At 35.2% G+C, this 23,775-nt stretch overlaps 1 long non-coding RNA gene across 1 annotated transcript; it reads right to left on the bottom strand.

Annotated features, from left to right (window-relative positions):
* Positions 1-7,740: 7,740 nt before the first annotated feature.
* LOC130052812 (uncharacterized) lies at positions 7,741-14,901 on the bottom strand. The gene is made up of 3 exons (XR_008801202.1): positions 12,320-14,901; positions 11,084-11,232; positions 7,741-8,508 (listed from the first exon to the last, which is right to left on the bottom strand). It is a non-coding gene; the product is annotated as an uncharacterized LOC130052812 (long non-coding RNA).
* Between the last annotated feature and the right edge of the window lie 8,874 nt (positions 14,902-23,775).

The raw sequence follows: 23,775 nt of genomic DNA, 5'->3' as shown, positions 1-23,775 counted from the left end.
AATCAGAGTGGATCTGAAACAATAAACCTATCAGATCAGCAGCAAATGTTGATTCATGGATAATTGTGTTCTTGAGAGTAATCCCTGTTCGTAATCTCCCATGTGCATTGACTTCGGAGGTCACCAGTTCGGAAAACAACGGCAGAAAGGCTCTGTGCAAGTATCAGATTTGTAAACAATTTGATATGTCAATTTCATAGCAACCAATTCATTGTATTAATTTTATTTGAAAGGTGAATATAACGAACAGCGACCAATCCTACAACTCCTATAAGCAAAACAAAATAGAGATTTGGGCAATTACCAACCCCTGGATACATTTATACCAGAAGTGGGATCAGGTGCAGAGGAGGAATACGCATCCCATTTAAATGTCGCCTTTGCATAATTACTTTCTTAATACTTACAGTCATTCATAACACGATGTAAGTCTTAAAAGAAACGAAACGTGCAGTTACTCACGTCAGTATCTAACATTATATGATCTCGATCTCAGACACCCGGTTATGTTCAGCAATATCGTTTCCATGTCCGAGTATACGATGATTGCGTCCGAGGCTATGGCGGTTTATACGAAACTCTCATCGTAGGTACATGTATGCTCTCAAGCAAAATTCCATTGTTTATTCTCCTGAATTTTTCATTAGATCTTGGTGATTATATTAGTTATACCGATAGGTGTTAATTGGATAGCTGAAATTACTCAGTCACAGCTTGCATTGCGTTAATTCATTTTGATGATTTGGTTGCCTAACCTCGAAATCCTTGTGTGATAAACATTGAGATATTGTGCTGTTTTAATTATATAGCGTAAAATGTTGTCTAATGTGTTTCATACCGATTGTTAAGGCGATCTTGGCACAATGATTTTGACTACGGATAACTCCATATACCCGATTAAGATATAGGACTCACGGCGGGTGTGACCAATCGACAGGGGATGCCTACTCTTTTGAGGCACCTGCCCCCCCCCCCCCCCCCCTCTGGTATGTCAAGGTGTTCGTGTTTGCCCAACTCTCTATTTTGCATTGCTTATAGGAGTTATGAGATATATCACTGTTCATTATCTTCACATTTCATTAAGTATTTGTAAACGATGAAGACATCTAAATGTTGTTTGATGTATATACAGTGTATTAGTTTCGTGATGAACTTTTCTTAATCTTGATAACAATGTCAACACAAAGTAATTATGTGGTTTTTGTATTCGCGTTAATTACAAACAGAATTCTATTTTGCATTGCAGTGATATTACATGTTATTTTGTTGTGATATAAGTTGCTATATTTTATTACATATGTTATATGTGATGTATATACCCCTGGGGTGTCCAGGGGTCCGTCTTTGCCCTAATATCTATTTTGCATTGCTTATAGGAGTTTTGAGATTGATCACTGTTCGTTATATTCACCTTTCATCAAGCGTATTTAATTATACATGTAGCAAGCAGATGGAAGAAAATCGAGATGGATTTGTATTCAAGGAATGAAGCGTAATCAACCGTGGGTTTCCGACGATGAAGTTCTACTAACTGTTCAAATATATGTTTTCTCTGAATTTCATCGGCATTACGTTTGCTAATTTGTATACTTTTTATTTTCATGCTATATAGAGGTGAAATATTTCTCATAGATGTAGCAGTTTAGTGTTACAATCCCATACTAATGACAGTGGATGTACTATGTAATCCTTAACACCAACATTGACATATTGGAATGAATGTTTGAGCATATCTGTTGTTTGAATATTACTCTTTTAAAAGTATTTCAAATAGTCCAAATATTAATGAAAAACAGATTTACATAGGTATACATATATATTTATATCGCATACGTAGATTTTCATATAAAAGACAATTTGAATAGGCATGTATTGTTAAGATGAATTTACTAAAAAAAATAGTAATTACAATGGGATTTACTTATTTGATCAAAAATCACGAACACGAATTTACAAAATTGCAATTTCATTTCTTTTTTCCATTCCACCATTTACTCATTTCCTATCAAAATCGTTTTTATAACTTTAATTTTTGTTAAACGTAACCATCAAATTGTATATCTGAATCTAAATACAGAAACTAGTATTGTGCTTGATACATAATGCGTGATTTACTGAATCAAGAAATTCGTGCAATGAAGAGATGGTAAAGAAGGTGTTGCACGTCTCATGTTAATTTCCCTAAAGGTGTTGCATGAAAGATTGATAAAATCAAGTTCATCAAATATATGATAAAAACCAATTGAAACGTATGTCTTAATTCAAATATTTCTGAAAATAAGTTTAAAAGACGTGTATTGCCAAAAAAATAGCCAAATTGTTCCGATTTTAAATCAAGCAATAAGCGATTTATATTGTATATAATTTTAGCATTAAAATGGAGGGGTATCCCAGAACTTCAGAAGAACTGCCTCCGTGAATCAAAACAAATTTAGCAGGAACATGTTCGTCGAGTGTTCCTCTAAATAAACGGTCGCTTTGAAAATTTGTTTAACACGGGCATTTTTTTGTTGTTGATAAATTTCAAATAATCGAAATGACCTCACTGATGAAATTTTCAACTTCACCTCTATGTTAATTTTCCTTAGTAATGTATGGTCTACTGCGTGGTTCAGTGGGTAAGGTTATCGACTTTATGTGTAAAGATGTTGTTTATTTTTTTAACGACTTGGTTCGAATCCCTCATGAACACAATTTTTTTGTTATAATACGTTTTTGATCTAGATATTTTCTTCTTAATTGAAACACGATTCTATTTTTGATAAATGTTTCATGTCAAATCCCTGTGTATTACTATGTGCCGAGTTTGAAATAAACTTCCAACCTGGACAATTTTTAGTTTGTAAATAGGACTCGTAACAAACACGCCGAATACAGCATGCAATATCTGTGTATTAATAGTCAAGGTTACTAACGAGAACGTGTATGTTTTTCTGAGTGAAAGTGTTGACAAAGGCATGGTGCGTTTTACGAAAACCCGTTGTGAACTTTGCAAAGCTTTGGAAGAAACACTTAAGACCAAACTGGGTAAATAACGGTTAAACATTTTGAGTGGAGAACATGATATGAATTCCAGTAGCAACTTGCTATGGTGAATCAATTTTTACAGGTTCATGTACTTCGAATTATGTTGAACTTTATTAATGTGTATTAAACTTCCCATATTCTTTTTTTTGGGGGGGGGGGGGGGGGGGCAGAGTCATGTAAAATGGCCAACGGTTGGTTGTAGAAAATAATACATACGAGTAAACTATTTTAGACTGTGGTAGTATAGAATATTAAATAGTTGATACATTCGTAACATGTAACCGTATACATACTCAGAAGAAAAACCACCACAATTTAATTTTCACGATTTCAAAAATTGTGTTTAGACTACATGTATAATGTATCCACATATAAAATGTATTAGGCTTGTCCTTAGTACTCGGGAATTCTACACGTATTAAAATGGCAAATACGCAATAAGAGTATAAATATGGATGAAGGTCAGTTCTACGTCACGAGTGCTGGCACAGAGTTCCGATTAGGGGAAGTCTCCACTTCGGTGCAATACCCTTTTTCGCTATTATTCACCTCGACTATGCAGTGGAGTATTGTCATAATTAAAGCCAACACTTTGATTTAACATTTTCAAACAAAATAACTAGTTTTATTTGTCATTTATGGTCCAACTTTGAGCTTCTGCTATAATTTATGAAATAAAATAAAGGTGAAGATAAAGAAGAGTAATCAATCTCATAACTCCTATAATGCATACAAAATAACAAATGGGCAAACACGGACACATGGACGCACCAGAGATGGAATCAGGTGACTAGGAGAAGTAAACATTCCCTATAGACCGGTCACACCCTCCATGAGCCCTCTCTTTATCACGTAAACGGAGTAGTCCGTAGTTAAAATCAGTATGCAAAGAACGGTCTAATAATAGTCATCCCTTGATCAGGTAATCGGAATTAAAAACAGTTAGCCAACAACGGCCTTACAACTGGTATGAAATACGTCAGACAGCATTGACTCAATGATAGGTTGTATTTCGAAATGCTGACTTTAAACGAGACTGTTCAAACCCCTGTAACATCAACGTGTTTGTCAGTAGCCTGCCTCGATCTAAAAACTGATCATATTAGGACTAGGACGATCCAGGGTTAGCTCGATTCGGTTCGGTTTCGATTCAGAACAGCACGGTTCGGTTATTGTCGATTCGGTTCATATTAGGTCCAATTTATCTAATAACACCACAACAATTAACAATTTTAATGAGTAGCATATTTTATTTTATTTTTTTCAAATTATATAACTATATGTCGTCATTTGTAAACATCATATATATTCATAATGGCATTTTATAACTTTGATAGAAAAAAGAAAATACTGACAGTCTATTGATATTTGTTATATTAATGTGCTCCATACGTTTTGGATTATTAAACAAATCTATAGTGAACCTAAAATGTATATGATATTGTTTTCATTGATATGCAAAAAGTTAAAAATTCTATGAATTAAGAGTCTTTGAAAATCTCTCCTTTATTGATTTACTTCTCTCATCTTAATTGTCAAATCTGTGTCATTACCTACGATGTTGATTTCACTCCACCACTGACAGAAATGCTATATGCCATGTAAATATAAACTGCAATGATCTTACAGACCATATTCTGTTGGTATCTGAGTGGTGAAAATGCTAACTCGCAACACAGCGGTGATTTAAATCTCTGTTGCCTAAAAAACACATGTTCTGCATATCACTAGGACGCCATATTTGTGGTTTTGATGTAAGTAAAATTTAAACCAAAACGAACCGAAATCCGGAATTTGTTCTAGGTGCATCCAATCGAATGGTATGAATCGCGGTGCACCGCAATTTTCGGTGTACCGCACAGCCCTAGATCATATGCAGAGCAAGCTCATGCATATCGAATCAGTTGAGAGATACAAACATCAACTGCAGGAGATATTTGAATATTGCTACATTAATATGTGAAGTTGACAATAGATAAACTGAAATCAACCAGTTTGTCATAAAGTTGATTTATTAGTTAGCCGTTAATATATATTTTCTATAAAATATCTAAGTATGAAGCAGATGTTAAAGACTCTATGTTATCTTTTATTTCGAGTTAACAGTGATGTATCGAATCGACATAAGAATGAAAGTGATTAATGTTAATAGATAAAACGTCGTAGATATATGTAAATGCCGAGTTGAGGGCCGAAGCAAGATACTTCTTCTTCTCATGTAGAAGCTTTTGAATAAATTCTGCTTCATATGAATATAAAAACAGATCAGCTAACAAATGAACACAACTGGTACCCATGGGAATTCCAACAAACTGTTGGAAGACTTGGTCTCCAAAGACAACGGGGATATTGTCAATGAGGAACTCCAGCATATGTTTTATTTCAACTTGTGGGTACTTCAACATGGAATCAGAGTGGTGTTTAAACAAAATAATGTTTTGGATGACTGATTGCTAGATACGAATATGTCCTTGTTTCTTTGTCTATGATGTCAAAAAGTCTAGAATTTAATCCATCGTGAGGAATGATTGTGTAAAGTGTTGAAAAGTATACGTTTTCCTGTTGCTGATTTGAGTTAAAGGTTTACGATTTCAAATTTACTAAACATTCTTAAGAATATTTTAGAATGCTCATTTGATTCACAACACTTCTGGCATATGTTAAGGCACAGTACGTTTGACGTTTCTCCTTCTATTCGTGCTATTTATCAAATTCAAACGAGTGACAATTTGTACCATGTATTTGATGAACTTATGCTGCACGTGCTGTGGAACAACGTACCGACAATTGGGATATATAGCATATGTGTTTGTTCACAGGATGTCGAGAATGTGGGTGTTTCATAAAAAGGTGTGAACGTCTATGGATAATTTGTATACGGATATATGTAAATATCTATATCTATCCAGAAATAACCCCGATTCATAAACATTTTGAGTGTTCAACTTGAAGATAAATATTTCCATCTAACGACGCTGTCCACTCAATCTCTATTTTATAAACAATTTAATTATCTAACGTTATCCGCTTCAAACATATAAATGTGAAAATTTGATCATAACGAAATAAGTTAAGGATAATCAAGATGAATTATTGCGAATAGCAAACACCAATATGTAAACACCTTATGATTGATTGAATATTGTTTAACGTCTCTCTCGAGAATTTTTCATTCATATGGAGACGTCATCACTACCTCTGAAGGGCTTCAAAATTTCGGCATATGCTCGGCCTCTATGGCCTTTGCGCAGGGAGGGATCTTTGTCGTGCCACACCTGCTGTGACACGATACCTCAGTTTTTGCGGTCTCATTCGAAGGACCACCCCATTTAGCTGTCTCTTACGCCACCAAGGGGTACTAATGACCTATTCTAACCCGGATTCCCACGGGATGCAAACAATTTTAACAATGTATGTAAGTTATCAAATCAGTATGATACTTTTTTAATTAAAGTAGTATTATAAATTTAGTATAAAATGTTAAATGATATAAATGTATACAAGTCACCGTTTGATAGGTATCCATCCACTAATAACATTTTGATTACCGTATAATTTTTATACCTACTCTGAACATGGTGGACGAAAATTTTTATAGACAGGTAAAATGTTTGGAAAGACTAACAAATTTTGGAAAACATTATAATTTCTAGATAATGGATGGGGGACATGTTGTCCGAGCGAAGCTTCTTGGGGATTATTTTGGAAAATGTATTCTTGATATTATCATTTCTTTTATTACTTTGTTTTATCACACCGAGGTGCAGAAGGATTATTCGTAACCTCAAGTATGACCCGGGGTCACCCGAAAGTAGTTCTTGTATCTCGTAATAAATGCGCGTAATAATAAATTCAAGTAAAAGTCTTATCTGTTCGAAAAGGGCGAATGTGCCTACTTTCTGCAAGGCTTTGTCATTGTCGAAGCACAACTATTTCGGCAGGTAGACATGCTCCAATCTACATCTTTTATTATGCCTTTCCACTTTTCTGTGTTTTTAGTATGCTTATTAATTGATATTATTATCGTCGATCTACATTTTATTTCCTGACGGACTGATTTTTTTGTTTTGATGTTCACAGATGAATGAATCTCACCATTATATAAAACCTAACAAATTATGCTTTAGTGGGGCCATATTGATATAGGGGAATTGTTCCCAACCTGTTGATCAATGCTTCTACAAATGTCACCCGTGGTCACCATTATGATATACAGATCATATACAATGGTAACCACTGGTCACCCATTGATGTAATGGTCCTATAAGGGTTACTTCTTCTGGTCACCCATTGATGTAATGGTAATACATGTAAAAGGGCTACCTCTGGTCACCCATTGATGTAATGGTCAAATAAAGGTTTCCTCTGGTCGCCTATTCATGTAATGGTCATTTAGGGTTACTTCTTGTCACCCTTTGATGTAATTGTCATATAGGAATTGCTTCTTGTCACCCATTGATGTAAATGTCATATAAGGGTTTCCTTTGGTAACCCATTGATGTAATGGTCATGCAAAGGTTACCTTTGGTCATCGCTGGGAATAAAACTATAGAAAGGTGTCCTTTGTTAACCGACATCAGTGTAAGGATGACCATAGGTCACCCTGGTTTACATTTCTACTTTAAATACATAGCAAGAGTAGCAGATAAAGTCACCACATGACCATCCTACTGGTATGTCCCAAATTCAACTTTCCATCATTGTTATATTTTTATTTACAACAATTGTAATGAATAATTACAAAGTCAAACCCAACATACAATGTAATTTAGACAAAATACCCATAGACCAGCTGGGCGTTACTCTGGACAACCCTTACTTAAAGTTTGGTGAAAATATGCCCAGTAGATAAAACAAATTACAAACAGACAGACAAATGATCAAAACAATTCATTCCATTCTTTGGCTTAGGTAATCTAAAAATTCACCTTGACACTGTTGTAGCATCATATGATATAATATATAGCAACATAATGTTCATGTCTGAAATCAATAGGTGACCAGAGGTCACATTCCAGGTACAACATCATCATATGATTATCTGTAAGTGAATTGCAAATAAATAAAAGGATGGCATTCTAAGTTCAATTTCACTCTCACTGCATTGTATTCATGATAAGCTAGGTTCATATCACGTTTTCGTATTTGGAATGTTTACATAACAAGGACTTGTGACCTCTGTATCTCCCATGTACCTTGACTACTGACATTCAAATTTTTGCTGATCATTAGTAATACTTTAGTTAAGCATTCTAAACATTAAAAATTAAAAATCAAATTTGAAAATGTTCAGCTCAAATCGTGCCCACAGTATTTTCTATTTTAAAATTTTGTAAATATGATATACTACAAAAAGCATTGTTAGACGAATGTCGATCAATCCGGCCCTAAGGTCAATCCGGCCCTAGTCGACCCGGCCCCTGTTGATCCGGCCCCAAGTCATTCCGATTCTGTTTTCCGTCCCATTTTCAATTCCCCGTCCTAGCAACAAAACAAATGTATAGAGTTATATTTAGACTCACTACATATCAATAATAATTCTTAATAACACATGTATATATATTTTACCGAATTGCATTCATATAATATGGTATACTATCTAACTTTTTCCATTATTGAAAGTACTCGCACCTCAGCAGTTAGAGATAAAATAAAAGGTTAAGAGCTCTTCCTGCTTTCAAATTTCTCAGACACCAGTTTCTTAAAACAATGTATCTATACCCAAAGGCGGATCCAACGCCAGCGACCCCACCCCTTGTTTAGTGTGTTTCGCCAGACCTCAGATACTGTAACTCTCCGTTCTGAAATTCATTGATCTGAAACTAATTGCACATGTTATTTAATCAACTTCGGATATTTACATTTTGCTTACTCACCCCCCCCCCCCTTTCCACCTTTAAAACTGTGTATCAGTCAAGCTGAAAGCCTAGATCAAAGGGGAAGCGAATTTTATTTATAGGTGGTAATTTTCACAGGGGCTTAAGATACCATTTCTAATAAAAGAGTTCGGTTATACAATCTGTTTCGTTTCATTTCGGTGGGTTTTCGTTTCGGTAGATTTCCTTTCGTTTCGCACTTTACAGGTACCCACCTGCATCTACATGTATATATTTCGGCATCGTCGGAAGCCCAAAGTTGATTACGCTTCGTTCTTTTCTCCATCACCCGTGGGTTCATTCATTCCTACTCGCTGTGTGTGTGTCTGGATGTATGTCTGTCTGTATGTATGCTGAATTAAGGAACATTTTCATCGTGTCTTTATAGAAAGCTATGTAGATACATGTAGGTATACATATATATATATATATATATATACAGATATATATATAGGCTTGTAGGGAGGGCTGACAGCGGATACTCGTCAGGGACGTAGCAACAGAGGGGGGGGGGGTGATCCCTTCCCCACTTTTAAAAAAATTTCCCTTTCTTCTTTTTTACGTGTTAAAACTCTTTTTGGTTCGGCTGCCCCCTCCTTACACTTCTGGGACCCCAAACGAGATCCTCATCTTTATATCAAATGTTGTTTGATAACATCCTCCCCTTAATTCTAGTGCAAGAAATTTCTGTTCAAAAATTGTTATTTACTATAAAGAAAGGTATACCATAAAATTGGTATAAAATTCGAATATACAGATTTGCGTTGAAAAACTTAGATAGGCTCTGATTGGCGCATAATTGCATTATTGTCGTCCCATACAAAAATTGATTTCATTATTGATTGTGTTATGCCCCGTTATACAGAAAATTTTCATTTAATAAACTTTTGCCCGTGGATGGGGGGGGGGGGGGGGGGACTTGAGGTCTACTTCAAACTTTTAAGACTTAGCAGGGTGTAGGGATTCCTACCATTTTTAGCTTGTTATTTCAGGGGTTGGGGGTGATTATGTAGGTTACCGTCGCCATCTTCATGACGTTTATGTGGAAAATTTTGGAATTGAATCCCATTTTAGCATGTGTCCCAATCTAAGTTTTGTGCTCTCCTACCAACACTTTACGGTATTTGACTACGGCATTGGCGTTGCCTTATAGCTAATAACAAATTCGTCCGAACAAATAGCTAATTCGTCCGAACGAATTACTAATTCGTCCGAACAAATAGCTAATTCGTCCGAGGAAATTGCTAATTTGTTCGAACGAATGTCTATTTCGTCCGAACAAATCCATAATTCGTCCGAACGAATTACTAATATGTCCGAACAAATAGCTAATTCGTCCGAACGATTTTCTATTTCGTCCGAACAAATCGATAATTCGTCCGAACGAATTACTAATATGTCCGAACAAATAGCTAATTCGTCGGAACAAATTGCTAATTTGTCCGAACAAATAGCTAATTCGTCGGAACATATTGCTAATTTGTCCGAACAAATAGCTAATTCGTCCGAACAAATTGCTAATTTGTCCGAATGATTTTCTATTTCGTCCGAACAGATAGCTAATTCGTCCGAACGAATAATATATTTATATATGGCCTTTCTACGCCGCCGTAAGTTCACACTTGAATGATTTTGGTCAGAAATTGATTGTCTGATTTATAAACAGGCCGTGTCGATTTTGGCGATTTCTGGTAATTTCCTTAAAATAATGCCTGACATGACTACATTTTAACTCTATTAATTAACATTTTTGGTGATGGTCAACATGTCGGACTATCGGACCGTCGGAATATTGAACCGTCGGACTATCGGCCCGTCGGACTATCGGACCGTTGGAATACTGGGCTTGAACCATTGAATATACTATACACTTTACCAAATACTGCACTTGATTATGATGTGTAAACCGATAACACCGTGTACACAGCGGTATCAACAAATCAAAAGCGCCCTTTATTCCTTGTATAGAGTAGACATTTTCGGCGATTTGATGTACTAAGAGATGTGTATGCACTGGGAAGAAGTAATCAAAACTATCTTAATGCACAAACTACTATCTGTTGTGAATGATTTTTTTGACGGTGTGCGATTTAAACCCTGAAATTTACACCGAGTCGTTAGTGCGTGTAGACTGTGCTGCCATAAAATTCAAAACATTCCAACTAGTTTTAATGACCTACTTTAAACTCTCGTAAACGTTCTAACATCGATTTGGTCTACGGGAGGTAACCGTGTAAGTTTTCTACAGCGGAGGAGAGCGGTCTTAAAGCCCTTGCTTCATCCCATTTTCCGTTTGAATTCTGGATATTTCCTTTGAAGGCGATGTACTCTAGGAAAAATAATAAAATTAGATATATCTGAGTCAATAATAATTCGTAAGTGTAGAATTGTACCATGAACTTGTTTACATGGTGATCATATTAGTTTAGATGTAATGCTAAACACATTTTTAATTTATCATGTTTTAAATTCTATCAGTTATTCAACTACTAGTAACCAATGCTGGTAGATAGCTTCCGCTGGAGGTATTTATAAAATAGGAATTTCGATAGAATTCGTAGTTTTCATGGGTTTTAAACATTATAATAAATGAAATGTAAAATGCATGCATTCAAAAAAGGTTTTATGTTACTAAGATAGGAAAAAAATGTTCCTAGTTTAACTTTAGAAACGAAATACATCTTGAAATAGTAAAACAGTCTTTTGCCCTGTTCCGGATCACATTTTCATTAAAGGTCATAGAAGACGAAAAAAAAAAAATGTTTTGAAACAGGGTTTCTTTTAAATTTCCAAACCTAAAAGAATTCATGAAATTGTTTTCTAAAGTGTTTTGTATGCGAACTCACCGTGTATACTGACTTTACAGTCGTTTTACGAATTATTTTCTTCGTTGTTTTTGACTGGTACATATATGGTAAATGTTACTGATTACAAAGATTGTCCCAATCTGTCTACTCTATGTACTAGCATACATATATGATGTACATTAAAGTGATATTCGACATTATATTAATGATTTGAAATTCAAAAAGGATTTTAAATTTGACTGAATGGACATTAAGATGTTGATTGAATTAAAAACCAGTATTATATAATGCAGTTATTTTTAGGCACAAAGAAAATTACTGTACCATCAAGTTAGGGTTTGATCCCGATGGAGAAAGGGGCGTATATTCATCCCTGTCCACCCATCTCACGTGTTAGTGGCTTGTTGCAAAAGGTTGCAATATGGGTTAGACCATGTAACAGAAATCAGTGTTTACCAGACTTAGACATAACACCATACCTCACACAAGTTAAACATACATTGTGATTTTTTTTCGAAGCGAAGATGTTGAGGAATAGTTTTGTTTTCTTGGAAATAAATGTGGTACAATGATCTATTCATACTTTGATTAGCATTTTAAACATCGTACCTTCTGAACACCGACAAAATAACAAACTTTAGATCCGAGAAAGACGCTATTCCCCGTTGTCATACCACACCGGAACTGCTTTTGTTTCCTGAGAATGAAAGGGATATTCCAACCCACGTTTTTTTTTTTTTTTTTTTTATTATTATTTTATCCTTAACGTATCACGAGCTTTTTGTCACATGCAGGGAAAACTGATTCCCTATTTGGCTATGTCAGGTGTGTTTACATGCACATATAAATGGTGATTTTTAATATCTTCCGTGACCACTTGCCTTAAAATTAACTTCCGAGTTCAGAAAAAAACAAACATTTGAGTCCACACAATTTCATTGCGATCTCGCACGAGACCTCCCCCGTCCCCGAAGTTTCAATGAGACTAAACACATCGAATTTACTCGTGATTAGTAAACATGTTACTTGGTAGGTTACCTAAGTTACATGTACGTAAACGAAACAAAGCGAATGTCAGCTATTCATGGCAATGATATGACTAGATTTCCACCCGTACACACGTGACGTCACGTGCTATTCCTATATATTCGACGTCATAGTTCCTTATCAAGTTTCAATATTGCATTTCAAAAAATATTTCTATAAATTGATTATTCCATTTAATATCCAATCATCTCCTACTATACATATGGTGTTTACGTCACATGGGTTTCAGGATTATTATACCGATTTAATTTACTGTACAACCTGTCATTAGGTGAAATGTTGTTTGACGTGTTTCATAATAATTGTTAGTCAAGTGATTGATTGCGGACACTCACAAGAAACTCAGTATTGAAACCATTTCTAAAAAGAAATATCGAGAACTGAGAGAGAGAGAGAGAGAGAGAGAGAGAGAGAGAGAGAGAGAGAGAGAGAGAGATTAAATCTATCAGTTTTGTTTTGAAATTTTAAACAACATTTCGAGACTGAGGAGGTAATCCTGCATCTACATCGAAAACAAGTACTTCACTGCAATTGGAATTGGCTGATGATACCTCACTTCTCCTTGATGACAGTGAATAATCTCTCACAGAAACTTTTAGAACTTTAGAAATATTTGGACTACATGTATATATCAATTATCAAAATCATTCATGTAATATAGTTAAATTCCCCAAAAATATAGCAATGAAACTTTGCTGCCAAATTACAGGTTTAGGTGGGTACACCAGATTTACTTTGTTGGGAATACATTTTGACATGGAATTAGATAAGATACCACAAATAAACTATGAACCAAACTTAATACAGATTAAATCAATAATCAAACAATGGGAGAAAAGGTTTTTAACTCTATAGGGAAAATTACAGTTATTAAGACATTGGCTTTTACCATTACTAAACCATGTTTTAATGTCAATCGAAAAACCTTCTTTTCTTTACATTAGAAAAGATATTCTTGTTTATATGGAATAATTAAACGCATAGGGTAAAAAGGAGGTCATTCTTAAAAAAATAAGAAGATAGGGATTAAAAATGGTAAACCTAATAGCATTTATAGCATCTATATAAAATTATTCTGGATAAGTTATCTCATGTTTTCAATTGGATGGATGGAACATTTTATTCCAAAGTTTGACTTCAGAAAATTGATAAACTGTGGAATTGAATACACCGTACATTACAAAATGAAAACGTTGAAAAATAAATTTTGGATAGATGTATTTAAATCATAGCTTACATTACACAACCGTAGTAAAACGTCTGATGTTGCTGCTGATGCATCTCTATTTTATAACCCAAATATCCATGATGGTGGAAAACAATTTTATAATAAACAAATGTTTGACAGCGGCATCAGACAATTTAATGATATTATCAATGAAGATGGTTCATTTCCTGTCTTGAATCGTTTTGCAATACTTATCGAAATACGAAGATTATTTTTTAAGAATATGATAGCATTACTCATGCTGTTAAGGCTTGGGTGAAAATTGTGGATGCGACTAAACTATGAAAAAGCTCACAAATATATTGATTATGTCAAACATATATACAGTGTTGAAATGCAACAAATCAAAATATTGTTTTATGAAATTATAAATCAAATTAGGCAAAACAAAATGGAATGAAAGATACCACTAAATAATGGTAAATAATTCATAAAATGAGTGGCAAAAGATAGCAAAATCCAATTGTTTCAATACAGAATTATCAACTGAATCTTAGCTACAAACTCTTTTTTATTCAAAATCAAACAAACAATTGAGTCAAAGTACTGCAATCATGGTTATTCTGAAGAGGAAACAATGGAAGATATTCTATGGGAATGTGACTTGTTTAACAATTGTTTCTAGCAAAATTTGAGCATTTTCTGGAAAATAAGACTGATTAACAGATAGGTATTACAAAAAATATTTTATTCTTGGTGTTACTGAAAATAATAGTATGATCCAAAACACTATTGTCTGATGGCTTAAATACTATGTACACACAGCAAGATGCACTGCGAAGTCCTTGAGTGTGCGTGCTGCAATATCATAAATAATTATTTTTTTTTATGAAACACCAAAATTTAATTCGTATAAAATGGTAAAAGGAAAAAGTTTGGTGTCCAATGGAATCGATGAAACCTGCTGTCCCCCCCCTCTCTCTCTCTCAAATGATATGTACGCAGTCACGTACCTGCGTATAGGCAGCTACGCGCCTGCATGGTCGACAACCATGTCCTTATCTGATAGAAAATGACTGTACCATCAATTTAGGGTTTGATCCCGATGAAGAAAGGGGCGTATATTCATCCCTGTCCACCCATCTCGATTGAGTTTAATGTTAGCGCGTTTTAGTGCATCTGTCATCCACTAGGCAGGGGCGGATCCAGGAATTGTGGTTACGGGTGGCGTCACTTTATGAGGCAGGCAATGTGGGGGCGGCCTTGAGGGGGCCCAGGGCGCAAAGCCCCCTGAAGCTTCGGGATTTTACAGATTTTATAGGTCTTGAAATATGTCTCTTATTTAAGTCATTTGTACTATTTTCTATCATTTTTGATAAGGTGAAATTTGTAAAATGACGCAAATTTTAAGAGTTTTTGGAAAATATTAAATTCTCCCAATAAAGTAATTCAAGAAATCAAATGATTTTGTTATTCATTTCTCCAAGGGTGGTAGAAATTGCTTCTTTTATCGTTTAGTACATTTTTTTAAACAAGATACCACATTTATCTTAAATTTGAAAAAAATTAAGGGGTGCTCGCCGGTTACGCCCCATCCTTAAATCCGCCGCTATACTAGGTACTTTTCCTAATATAAAATACCCATACCATATATGTACAACCTTACTAATTTGCCTGACAGCTACACACATATACAGATTGACTGTGTAGATCCGGGTTCGAGTAGGTCCTTAGTACCCTCTGCTTGTCAGAAGAGGCGACTAAATGGGGCGGTCCTTTGGACGATATCGCTTAAACCGAGGCCCCGTGTCGTGTCACAAAGTGTGGCATGATAAAGATCCCTCCCTGCTCAAAGGACATAAGCGCCGAGCATAGGCCTACATTTTGCAGCCCTTCATTGGCAATGGTGACGTTTTCATAAATGTAAAATACTCTCGAGAGGGACGTTAAACAATATACAATTAATCAATCAAATTGTCACCAGAAAAACGTATTAATTTCCATTAGATCCATCAACTCAGTACCCAGCCGACGAGGATGACGCAACGCAAATACTACAGCTGCATGATTCTAAATCTCTATTACTTCGTTCCGGACACTTAACAACACGACTGAGTTTCACGAATGTTCTATCACTAAAACACCAATTTAGTGTCTAGTTAATGCTGTATAAGGTATTTTGAAACACGATGGAAACCTTATTTCCGATAACATGTTGCCCCTCCCCCCCCCCCCCCCCCCCGATGTCTTTAATAAACTCTACTGTTCTCTTACATGTATATGTAAAACTTATAGGGTACCAATTTTGATGCACCAGATGCGCATTTCGACAAGTAATGTCTCTTCAGTGATGCTCAACCGAAATGTATGAAATCCGAAATAACAATAAACTTTCAGAGCTATTTTTAATAGGGAAAAACAGAGTGCCAAAAAGTGGAGTCAAATTCGTCAATCATTATGATATATAGAAAAAATAGGAAAACACAAGTAAAATCAGTTTATTGTTTATATCCTTGAGAATTGGTCAAAAGCCTCCCTTTGAAGTGATCCCCTCTACGGAAACATCTAGACTGACGTTCACTTTTTTTCTCATAACTTGTAATATCAATATCTTCTTACTGTTATACTTCGATTTGGATTAAAAGTACATGTATATTGTGGATTTTTTTTTTATCTTAAAACTTATATTTTAATGGGAAATGTTCTCATTTTTGCCTTTTGATATTTCGAATTTTTAAAACACCCCTGCTGAGAATCATAGCTGCTTACCATAATCATGCTTTCTTCTTGATTTTGATTTATTACATTATATTACTTTATATTCTACCATATATCAAAATTTGATAAAATGTAATACGGTAGAACCGAATTAGGCCTGTCGTACTTCATTGGAAGATAAATACATGTAGTAATAAAAGTAAGTTTTAAAAATGCAGGTTTTTTTTCAGGGCTAGAAGGTCTTTGGCTGGGCTGCCAACTCTTACAAGGAGTCAGCCCTGCGTGTCTAGCTAATTTTAGAGTTAGTTTCAAAGACTGCTCATATACATATAATACGATGCGAGAACTGAAAAATACAACAACTCGTATCACATCGACTTGTCACTATAAATATCTACTTGGAATTAGTCGCACAAGGAAGAAATATACAGAACGAGGAACTCATTTACATCCATGCTGATTGACTTCAATACTCAAGCGAATTAATAATGAATACTTTTACAGCATTCCTTTGTGTCACACTGTTTGGCATACCGCTATGTCTTTCCATGAATTGAACTGGATATGCAAAAGGCGAGTGAGTAAATTTCTTTTTCGTTTTACATTTGTCATCAGTTATAAAGCATAATCACATGTCTAACCCATACAACAATGCAAGGTGCTGTTTTAGAATTATGCTTTTGAATTATATGCTTCAAAAGGGGTTAATTTCTGATCTGTGATTATTTGCAGTTTATCATGTTGTACGTTGGCACATTTTTACGTTGAATTGTATCAACTGATAAGGGTTCGCCAACCAAAATATGTTCCTGTTTCAATATCAAATGGGTATCGTGCATGGATACTAATTAAATTCGGTTAGAATTCTTAGTTGGATGAAAATGACCCGGATTTGAAATTATAACACATTACCATACTGCATCTCCAAAATGTCCGGTATATTGACATAAAAACATGTTGTGGGGTTTTAAATTCCAGCAATAGTTTTTAGTTTCAGACATTGTCCAACGCCTGCTTGGACACACTTTATGCTCAACATTCAAGTTTCTTGCAAGTAATTGTTAAATTTCGTTTGCCAAAAAATGTGCATTGTGTATTGTAAAATTGAAATATACATAAACAGTAATATTGTAAGCAAGATTTGAGATAAAAACTCAAAAAGGAAGTGTGTTTTGATGCCGCGTAATGTTATGCTGCCAATATCACATTTAAAATCCATGGTACTGTAATGAATCGATCTTTCTTATGAAAAAGAATAAAATATAAGCTGTCTCTAGTGCTTTTAATTTTACATACTAGTAGGTCAAAATAAACCTTTACCCTATGGTTTTCATTTACAAAGTTTTTTCTTAGTGAGTTCACCAATTCTTCTTTCCAAAAAAAAAAAAGAAAAGAAAGAATCACACTATTTGAAAAGAAGAAACATCATTTTGACTGTTGCCAGTTCTTTGATTAAGGGCATTTCAATTGCTCCTCATGTTGATTTGTTTCATTTTGTGGATGTTTCTAAAAAAAAAAAACACCCCATAAATAATGGTACACAATACAAACGTCCTTGCACTGGTATCTGGTTACAGCTATCAGTTTTACAACAAAAATAAGAGAAACACAAATGAAGCTTTCAATATGATACACATATGAATATTACGTTGCCTCTGTCGAACAGGTGGCTTGTTATAAATGTACCCGTCATCTGCCGTTAAATAGAGCACTTATTTCCTAACCTACATTCATTTCGTCGTCACTAAACCTGTGGGTTCATACTGATAGTTGTTTCAAATCCAAACTGCTATGAAACACTTTTGGGTTTAAAAATCAAAAGCAGATTGAAAAAAATAAAATATGCATTTTGCATTTATTCCAGAACAATTCAATTCAGTACATACACTATGCATAGAATGTGATTTCCCTATTAAAATAATTGTTAAATTATATCTAAAGCATAAATACCTACAAATGTACTTCCTTTATAGCATTAATACTGTTTGATGGACGCCTAATTATGCTTGCTGAACTACAATGCTAGAAATCATATCCCTATCATGTTTCAATGCTACTTTATATGTTGAAAGACTGGACAATTGCTGGTCAAATAATACCGCTTTTGTTTATGATTCTATAACTCAATCGTATGCATGAAACCATGGAATGTGGGTTTTTTTAATATTGAACAAAATATGAATTTCCGATTTGTTTTGCGTAAATATTGTAAAATTATAGTTTTCTAAATGCTGGCAAATATGATTTGAATATTGTAAATGCTGCTAAATGCTAATTACATGTATTCTAGTTTTCTCGTTAATCGCGTCACTACATTTAAATGCTTGTTTTTCATCGCTAGATGTGCTTGCTAGATCAAGTATGATGTGTTTTATACCAATTGTTAGGCAGTTCTTGGCACAATAATTCTAACTACGGATTACTCGGTTTACCTGACCGGGATGTATAGCTCAAAGCGGGTGTGACAGGTCATCATAGTATTGTTACTCCATTTAGGTGTTATGTTGAGAGTTATGGGATTGATGACTGTTCGTTATCTTATATTATGTTTGTTTTCCATTAGGCCTGTACGCTTAGCCATACATTTGAAACATTGGAAATTCATCCGTGTATTGTACAATGCAGTGACAAACACCATATCATGTCATTATGAACTTTGAAGAGTCTGGTGGTTCAAAGATCGTCAATTATAATATTTTCGAACAACAACATAAACTTGCATATTTGTGATAAATTCGGAAACGCATCGTATACAATCCATATTAGATTTTATCCGCGAAATGCTGCATCTTTTCAAAGATTCTTAGATCGTAATTTTTAGAGGATTATTAATGAGTGTTGTGTAATTATTTATGTCATGTAAAAATATATCTTTACATTTTTTCAGACATCTTGAAATGCAACAAAAGTTGCTAGAGCGATAATCCGCACCAACTCAAAATATCAATCTAAATGAGCAGAAGTTTGAATCTGCACGCTGTCTCTTTCACTTCTAAGATACTGCAAGCAATATTCTCCAATAAAGATTATCTAATATTTAGGTGCTGTGCTGAGACCATATGGAATGAGGTTTCGAACAGTTGTTTATGTAAGTACGAAATATCCCATCTTCAACGACAGTGTAGCGAGAATTTCATCGTTATGGACAGTTTATTGACTCGTTCAGATGGTCGAGCGGTCTAGCGCGCTGATCATACCCTGCTTTGATATTTGATTCGGGGTAGGGACGGAATTGGCTTTAACAAATAAGATTTACTTTTGAGCAAATCGTTTAGATATATAATTTATGAAATATATAGGGCTTATGGCGGGTGTTACCCGTTGACAGGAGATGCTTACTCATCCTGAGCATTTGACCCCACCTCTGGTATGTCCAGAGGCCCGTGTTTGCGAAGCTATAGATTTTTACGGCTTATAGGAGTTATGAGATTGATCAATTTTCGTTATCTTCACCATTCATCAACATTCCTTAAATTTGTCGATTATGTAAATGGGCATTTGGCATCCAACCCATTTGAAGTGTCATTTGTTTGGAAATTTATTTTGAACCAAGTCATAACGATTTCTTTTCATAAAGTCAACGTGTCTGAACACTATTACAAAAATTGATAGCAAGAATTACCAGAAAACCCTATACAAGCGGCAGAGGTGATAGAGAAAAAGAAAATGAAAACACTGAGAGAGAAAAAGCCCCCCCCCCCCCCCCCCCCAAAAAAAACCCAGCAAACAAACAATGAGAAAAGGAAAAAAGGAAAATTTGAGTTAGAGAAATTAGAATTTAGAAATCACCACTACTTGAATAATAACAGAAATATTGACTGATAAGCTTCAATGGTTATGATGAGATTTCTAAAGTCTATTTGAATGAAAGTTGTAAAGGATATTTGTTTTTTTTTTTTTTCCAGCTTGTCCTCCTGGTTATTGGGGATTAAAGTGTAACAACACCTGCTGGTTCCCGTACTACGGAATGCGCTGTTTGAACATGTGTAACTGTTCCAATAGTGATTGCGACCCAGCCTTAGGATGCAAATCCTTAACTACATTGACATTATCAGGTAATGGCATCTGTGAATTACTCAGTAAATAAATACGACGTAATCTTTCTTAATTCCATACACAATTTTATTTATAGAAAATAATGGGAACGGGAAATATTCCTCATTTATATTCACTTTGTAACTAAAAGTATACTTAAAATCAAAACAAACAATGTTCTACAAGAGGTTAGCGGAAGCTGAAAACGTAATTGGTCATGTTCATGGGTTGCATTTAGAATGCAAATGTACAGTACATGTTTAATCAATTTAATTGTCATCCGTAGCTTACTCTGATACAAATTTCAAACTGAAGTCCCCAATGTTAGAAATACCTACTCAAAATGATAACAATCGAGAGTCGTGAGAAATTCAACCTCCTTCTGCTTTCGGAAAACAGTTCATGTCGTCTTGCCGCTTTAAACATTTTCCTTTCACCTAAGGGGACGACGGGGCTTCGACAGATGTGTGTGGAACTACAGTAGAACAAATAGATTGAACCAAATTCCAGCACACCTATTTGTACCGGATGAGGGTGTTGAGTTACATTGCTCTAAAATAAAGATTGGCAGTTGGGGGATAGTAAAGTTATGAAGCACAGATACTCCACTCCATGACTCCACGACTCAACTCCACTTCATAAATTACCCCAAGCCTACATGTACTTCCACACGTTCCATTTTCCATCTGATCTGGGGATACCATACCATCTCTCAGTTTCTATAAGTATAAATATCAATTTGTTCTGAATCTTTCAATTCTGCGTACTCTATACATATCCAAGATTTTGACATTATTATGTTGCAAGTAACAGCGTGACTAGAATGCAATCATCATCGAGCGCATGTTTTACTTACCTATATGGTCAAGCATGATGGTCACATGTTGCTAGGGGATTTGGTTTCGCAGGTCCTGAGGTGAACCCCAGATAGTAACAGCGTGGCTAGAATTTCATGGTCATCGAACGCATGTTTTTTACTTACCCATATGGTCAATCATGATGATCACAGGTTGCTAGGAGATTTGATGGCCTTCATGTCATTTCTAAAGTGCATATGAATGAAGTAAACGATATTAGTTTTATCTTTTCAGCTTGTCCTCCTGGTTATTGGGGAATGAAGTGTAACAATATCTGCAGGTTCCCGTACTACGGAATGCGCTGTTTGAACATGTGTAACTGTTCCGAAAGTGATTGTGATCCAGTCTTAGGATGCAAAACCTTAACTACTTTGGCATCCCCAGGTATAAAATATAACGTTTTATAGATAAACAAAGCCAATGTGTTCTTTTAAGTACCCACGGAGTTTTGAAGATGAACGATGTTGGGATTTTTATATGCACACCATAACTACAAGTGAATTACAGCTAATCTTCTTTTCTGTAAGAGTAGGCAAAAAATAAAAAGACACTGATGTCATAGAGAATACCCTGTGCAAAAATGTAAAGCATTTTCTAAAGTACAATCACATGGGCTCAGCCCGTTTTGGACCCGAACTCTGTGATACCATAAATATAGACAGGGGTCTAACTCAGACCCAGATAAACGAAAAACTACCCACTTGCTTCAATTGCCTAAAAATTCTTAAACTACATGTAGGTGCGGTGTGCGTAATTTGCCGGTCTCCTTGCATAGATTAATGATTTAACTACTTGCATGTATTTGAAGCTACAGGTTCTTGAGATAACAGATATACGTCATCAATTTCTCGATTTCACATGTTTATTTTTACTAGTACATTTACATGTCCAGCTCACCGAGTGATTTCGCGCCTATGACAGCAGCTAAATTCAGACTAGTGTAGAAGATATCGGACCTGTCGATTAAAGTTTCACATTCATTGCTTCCTCATATCACAGAATTCGGGCCAGAAACGGGCTTAGCCCCTGTGAGTACAGTGCATAACTATTCACTCAGTTCAAACACAGGGGCTTCTTATCCATTTTGTTCTCAATCTATATACAAATATCTAACAAGGGATGACACGAAAATAGGATACCGGTTGTAAACAAAGCTCAAAATCACCATAGTTCCAAGAAACAGATCGAATATTGTTATACAAAGGGTGTTAAACATTTCGTAATACAAGTCCAACATAGTCCGATCATTTCATATTTAATTTAATGAGTTTTATAAAAGAAAATAATTCAAGCTTTCGGCGTTGTCGTCGATCACTATTTTCCGTAACAAATGCATGTACAACTTTGAAATTTGGTCACAATTTCTCCCCCATGAAATGTAAGAGTGAGTTTCCATTTTCACTGGATTGATCCGTCCTTGAATTACTTTGGAGCTACAAGTAGGTCAAACAGTTTTCCGAACTTTTTCGTTACAGATACAAATATTGCACTGTAATTTACACATAAGCTTCCTCTAAGAGGAATAGAAGTTAAGTTAGCATATCTGTTGGATTCACCCGTCCGTCCGTGACCTACCTTAGAGTAGGTAAAACAGTTTTCCTGGGTTTTTTTTCATAATGGGTCAAATATTGTCCTGCAATTTAGTCACAGGCTTCCCCTTTGAGCAGTACAAGTTCAGTTTGCATTTCAACTGCATTGGCCCATCCTTGATCTACTTTTGGGCTAAGAATAAGTCAAACAGGTTTCCGGGCTTTTCTTTCATTACGAATACAGATGTTGCGCTGAAATTTAATCACAGGCTTTCTCTTGCAGGAATACAAGTTCAGTTTGCATTTCAGCTGGATTAGTCCATCCTTGACCTACTTTTGACTAAAAATAGGTCAAATAGTTTTCCGGGCTTTTTTCATTATGAAAACCGATATTACGCTGAGATTTAGTCCCAGGCTTCCTCTTGGACGAATACGAGTTCTATTTTGCATTTCAGTGGGATTGGTGCACTATGACCTACATGTACTTGAGGGGTAGAAGTAGGTCAAACAGTTTTTCAGTTTATTTTTGTATGATCAGAGATATATTGCACTGAAATTTTGACACAACTTCCTTCTCAGAAAAATGCATAATCAGTTCAAACATTTCAACTTAATGGGTGCACCACGACCCACTTTAGAGCTAAAAGTAGATCAGATGGTTTCCTCGACTTTTTATCAGCATAAATAAATATTGTACCGACATTTTGTCAC

This window comes from Ostrea edulis, chromosome 3 (genome assembly GCF_947568905.1).
Source record: "Ostrea edulis chromosome 3, xbOstEdul1.1, whole genome shotgun sequence".
In the NCBI taxonomy this organism is placed as follows: Eukaryota; Metazoa; Mollusca; class Bivalvia; order Ostreida; family Ostreidae; genus Ostrea; species Ostrea edulis.
The sequence above is the reverse complement of the archived record's forward strand: the minus strand, read 5'-3'. Positions and strand labels throughout refer to the sequence as shown.